Consider the following 6,321-nt stretch of genomic DNA (forward strand, 5'->3'; position numbering starts at 1 on the left):
CAGTCAAGCTTTCTTTTATTTATTGATCTTTTTGAGTCTATATGATTTTATTTTATTTATTTTTTTATTATTATGTTCAGTTAGCCAACATATGGTACACGATTAGTTTTTGATGTAGTGTTAAACGATTCATTAGCTGCGTGTAACGCCCAGTGCTCAAGCTTTCTTTTAGTCCTTGTTGCCTACTCTACCCTCATACTGGGTTGACTCCCTTTGAGAGTGCCCACCTTATTGGGGATCTATAATATAGTACACTCATTGCTCAGGCCCAAGGCCCCACCACTGGCTTGCCGTGACTGGGGAAATCAAATCCTCTAGCTAAGGAAGATTGGCAACACTCATAAGCCAAAGAAAGTGTCAGCCTCTGTGTAACACTCAGGATTTTCAGATTTTTCCCTTTTGCCCCACAGATTTCTCTTTCTTAGGAGCTTGGCTTTGCACGTAAATAGGTTTTAATTTATACTTTAGTAAGCACCTTTAGGTTTTCACATTATCTACTTTGCAACATTGCCAAAAATGGAAGTGACAGAATTCTTAGAAAGGCACACAGATTTTAGGGTCAAGAACATAAGAGAGAATGTTCAAACATCAATATAACAATTAAAATAATTTTATTTGATTTATTAGTGGTTGGCAATAACTAAAAAGATACTCCTTTGTTTTCTATTTAAGATGACAAAGATGATGTTTTTGCCATACAAAACTCATATGGAATTCCAGATCCTCTGAAAATGTTTGTTTTATTAGGTAAAACATCATTCAATTAATATTATAGCAACTGTTTTACAATCCAAGGGACAGGAAAATTTATCTTGTGAAAAATGCTGAAACCATGTTTTTCATGAGAGTTTTAAGAGCATATTTGCTCAGTTGTCTTAGTAAGAGTATTTGAATGCTATTTGTTCTCTTTTGTTAAAAATAAAACAGATTTAGAAAATAAACAATTTTAGAAACTCGTTTATGCAAGGATAGGGAGATATGAGGGATGCTGTAGAGAATAATTAAAATGACAAAATACTTATCTGGTTTTGTAAATTTATTGCTCCTGGCTGCCTTTTGCCCTCCTCACCATAAAACTGAGTAAAACAAGCCTGAAAAGGGGGGGTAGTACTAGCTTATAGCTTTCTTTATTAAAATATACTTATTTCATAGCCAAATTTATGCCATCACTAATCAACACATTTTAATGAATAGAACCAAAGGATTTTAGAGTTAGAAGGAACATGAAGGACTCACTGCTCTATATTCTAATGTAAGATGAGAAAACTGGAAAGGCCTAGTTCATGTATTCTGAGTTATACTAGAAATCCAGAACTATAATTACAAACCCCCCATTTTGTCCAGTATTCTTGCAGTCACACCTCAAATTTAAGAGATTTAAAACATTTCAATGTACTATCTTTCCTAACAATGACATTTGAGTGGAAAAAAGTTTTAAACCCAGTTTCAAATTTTGCTAATATTCTAAATTATTTTTAAGCACGTGCTAACAGAGTTCATCTCAACAATCCAGACTGCTCTTACCGCAATCTTCTAACCATGAAGGAAGAACTAAATTACCGTGTTACAAAAACAATGAAAATGTCAAAACCAGGGATGACACTGAGGTTTGTTTTATTTCAAACATTGGTACACTTAGAGTGTTCTTTCATAGATGTCATTCACATCTAAGTTTAAGTTCTCTTATTGTATCTGTTTTTAGATTTTTTTTTTTTTTTGTAAAATGTATTCAGCGTTTGATAGATTCACCTGCCTTGAGGAAATTTAACTGCTGATAGCACAAGGAATGTCAAATGAACAGAGACAGAACCCAATCATTACCTTGATTTAGGGAAAGGCAATATGTCTAGTGGGCAGTTGGATACAGTTCTTCCCAGATACAGTCCGGCCTGACTGTTGTCCTGGCAGAAGACATGCCTAAAGATGGAATATCTTATTCAGGGGTCTGGCAGATTCACAGACAACTATGAAAATTCTTCTGGGTACTGTTCCTTAATTTCCTCTTTCCTTGAGTTTTTTTTTTCCACCAATTATAACATTTTCACTTTTCTCTCTGTTTTCTGTATATTTCTTTCTGTTCTGTAGGTGGTCATATATTTCTATCTACATGTAATTTGTGCCACTTGTGTGAGATACGGCCATGGGTGCTGCCTGGACAGGGAAAATCAAGGTGAGACTGTGCTGTTTTCTTCACTGATATCTTTATAACTTTCTAAGAAAAAAAAATGTGCTCATATCTTTAGCATTTTGAGAGACACTTTATAATATTGCTGTTCTTCGGCGGTAAATGAAATCACTTGACAGATAGATACAGGAGTGAGAAACACATCATTTTTGTACTGACAGAGCTATTTAGAGGACATGGCTACACTCTCTGGCATCCATAGCTTTGCAGAAAAGGTACCAACTGAGAGTTACTTTCCCTGTCTCCGGCAGAGGCAAACGACCCTAGTCCTTTCTTGTGGAGGCCTGACACTGCAAACTATTCAGTGGAGGGGCTAGGAATGTGTCCTCTCTGCAGAGAGGCTGCCTCTCCGAATAAAGTCAAAGATAAAGAGGGCTGGACTACTCAGACCCCATTTCTTCTTTCAAACTCACTGGGCCAGTAATTCATCCCTGCTCTCTGAGGCAAGCAAATCAGGGAACAGAAAAAGTCAAGTGTGTTTTCTAAAGCCAATGTCCCTACCTTGACGTTTCAGGAGTGGAGAGGAATTGTGGAAGAAGTGAGCTAGTCCCTTAAGTCTCTCCTCCTCTTCTTCCATAATATTATAACCTGTGTTTTCACTGACTCCACATGATACCTGGAATAAAGAGAATATTTCCTACCTTCCCATGCAGCTAGGTGTGGTCATGTAGCAGTCTGACCTATTAGAAGTGAATTGTAGGAACTACTTAAAACATAAGTGGTATACACTATTTGCCTCTCCTTAATCTCTCCTCATTCCAAGTGGGTAGAACGTAAAGGGAGTACCTCTCCTGGGATATAAGCTGATTTGGGGAATGAAAACTATGAACAGTAGAGTAAAAGGTAGAAAAAGTCTGAGTATATAGTGTCCCAGAGCTTCTCGTTTTGTCAAATTGTGGAAAAAAATCTTCTAGAATTCTGCCAAGTGATGAGGTCGATACAGTGTTCCGGGTCAGGGGGGACACCAAACTGTTGCTACCATGTGAGGCCACAGGGTCTTCGGCTTAAAGGAACATATATCTGTGAAACCAATTCATCTAAAGGGTGGCTCCATTGTTGTTTCTTTGTTGGTTTCTAGCGCCGTCCTACGTACAGCTCACAAACTGCCACACGTGCAGTGTGGAACTGATGTAGCTTTTTCAGTAAGTGCCAAGTTTACATTCATGCCCCTGAGCTTTATGGGAGTCAGTGTTTTGAGAATTATTAGCAAAACCTCGCTTCTAGTAGTGGTTTGATTTAATCTATTCTTTGGGAGTTAGGAATAAGTATAAATAATTAAATTCAATCATATTATTAGATGTAAGAAATGTGTAAAATGATACCATTTTTGCTTCAGAAACCCAAATATGACCTGGGTTTGAGGGCCTGGCTCTGTCCTTTTCATACAACAACCTTAATGAAACCTCCCTAAGCACTGGTAAGTAATTGTAAGGAAATTGTAAGGGAATCACTACCCCTCTCTCTTTAGGGTTTTGTTATGATTAAAGAAGTATGCTTCACTATTATTATTGTTATTTATATTATTAATGCATCCCTGTTCTCAACTCTACTTAGATAGATGACACTACACTATAAACTTTGTTTACAGCTTTCAGATGATGCATAACTGCTCTAAGTGGGAAATAAATGTCTTTGAAAAGTAATGAGAAAGTAAAAATTTTATTACTTCTGGGTATTAGATATATCTAATCTAGCATTTTCCACACTGAGCAAATACATGCTCTCCTATACTACTGGTGTATATATGTGACATATTTCTAGTTGTTGATATTTGATTCAAATAATAACCATAATTCTTTATGTGTGCACTTATGTAAACAAGCCACATATTCTCCAGTTTTGCTTCTCAACATTATTTTCCCCAGTATTAGTTTTCTTGAAGACTTGTTCTAAGTTGAAAATCCGTAACAGTTAAGTTCTACATCTCAAAATATGTGACAAACTTGCTTCAGAGTACATCAAGAATATTTGAGAGCATTTACAAAATCAGAATTTTATAATTAGAAGACATTTTAGTATCATTTTATAGATAAAATACTGTTTTACAAATAGTATTTTTTATATTATTTATTTTATTCATAAGAAAACTGAGGTTCCAAGTATTAGTTAATTAATGTTCATCAACATCATGGACAGGTACGACATTCTCTTTTTATATCCACAGTCTTTCACGGATGCCCTGGTCCTTTTCCTCTGCTCAAGGGGACTTAAAACACTCAGGAATGTTGTATTATTCATAGGTCCATGCATGAAGTTGGCAGAGGGGCTTATGCACGACGGTAGCTCATCAATGGAATCCCTACCACTTTTGTATTCCTGGTTTCTCTATCCCTGTTCTATTTTCATATCATTTTCACTCCTGTTTTGAATTGCTGTGGTCTTCCTTTTTCTTTAACCCAAAGCCTGGCATAAAAGAGGATGTTCTGATTCACATTCCAGGTAATCTGTCTCTCTCTCTCATATATGTGCTTGAGGCCGATATTTCTCAATAACTTGCCCTCATTCAAAGTGCAAAAAAGTGAACCAATACAACAGACAAGAGCATGCAATGCTCTTAAACCATTTTATGGGCCATAATGTGATTCTTTATCGTCTTAGGTAATTATATAATTTTACAGAATAATTTCTAGTACACTGAAATTACATGAGTTAATGACAACACTTACCACAGCTTGAAGACTGGCAGGACAAATGACTTGCTTCTAAAACAGTAGGGTATGAAATTGAGATAGGGTGTCTCTCCCTTAGTTAAGTCACATTATATAACAAAGGTTATGGGATGTCACTTTTATCTTAGCTGACCAGAGAAAGATTTTTTCTCTATTGCTGACTTGATGAAGTAAGCTGCCACACTGTAAGTGAACCTAGGAAGAGGTCCAGGTGGCAATGGACGACAGATAGCCTTCAGCTGACAGCAAGCAGTAAGACAGACACTTTAATGATACAGCAGCAAGAAAGTAAATTATGCCAACAAGTTGATAAAGCTTGGAAATAGATACATCCACAGTCAAGCCTCCAGAGGATAATGCAGCCTGACTAACAACCCTTAACTACAGCCTTGTAGGAACCTGAGCAGAGGACCCAGCTAAACTGTGCCCAGACTCCTGACTCAAAAAAAATTATGAGATAATAACTGTATGTTGTTTTAAGCCACTAGATTTGTGATAATTACATAGTAACAGAAAAGTAATAAAATCACAAAGTCAAATTGTGATAATTTGAGCTTGCTTTACCATTTTCTACGTTGCTCTTTCATTATTTATTTATTTATTTATTTGACAGAGAGAGAGAGAGAGAGAGAAGCAGCCGAGGGAGAGGGAGTAGCAGACTCCCCGCTGAGCAGGGAGCCTGATGCGGGGCTCGATCTCAGGACCCTGGGATCATGACCTGAGCCAAAGGCAGCCGCTTGACTCACTGAGCCACCCAGGCACCCCCTACATTGCTCTTTCATAAACAGTTGCAATTTGATTTGTTAATTTTTTAATTAAAAATATTTTATTTCTCTGGATTTGAGAATTTCGGATTTGTCAGTTTTTTTTAATTTGCAATTTGTAAAGTTTGGGATTTCTTTTATAAATCTAAAGCAATACTTACTTTCATACCTAATTTTATACTATGTTTCTTAAAGAGGGCTTGCAAAATTGTATCTGCTTTGGCCCTTCAAAATTTAGATTCACCCCAGGCACTCATCTCACTGTCTGGTCCTTGGACAATTTTCTTGAAATGGATGGAAAAATAGAAAATCTCAGCACAGAAATAGAAGGACCCAAATGGAAATTATAGAGCTGAATAGAGTAACAGAAATTTAAAAACAAACAGAAAAATATACTACTTGGGTTCAGTAGTAGAGTGGAGATAACAGAAGATAAAATTAGTGAACTTGCGGGGTGCCTCAGTCAGTTGGGCAGCCAGCTCTTGATTTCAGCTCAGGTCATGGTCTCAGGGTCCTGGGATCAAGCCCCCTCTCGGGCTCCACGCTCAGCAGGGAGTCTGCTTGAGATTCTCTCTCTCTCCCTCTCCCTCTGCCCCTCTCCCCATCACATGCTCGCTCTCTCTCTAAAATAAATAAATAAATCTTAAAAAAAAAAAAGGGAATCCGTGAACTTGATGTAATTGACCTAATCCCAACAACAAAA

Source organism: Eumetopias jubatus, unplaced genomic scaffold (assembly GCF_037043125.1).
Source record: "Eumetopias jubatus isolate StellerSeaLion01/CBP00866 unplaced genomic scaffold, mEumJub1_p1.0 scaffold_1, whole genome shotgun sequence".
Taxonomy (NCBI): Eukaryota; Metazoa; Chordata; class Mammalia; order Carnivora; family Otariidae; genus Eumetopias; species Eumetopias jubatus.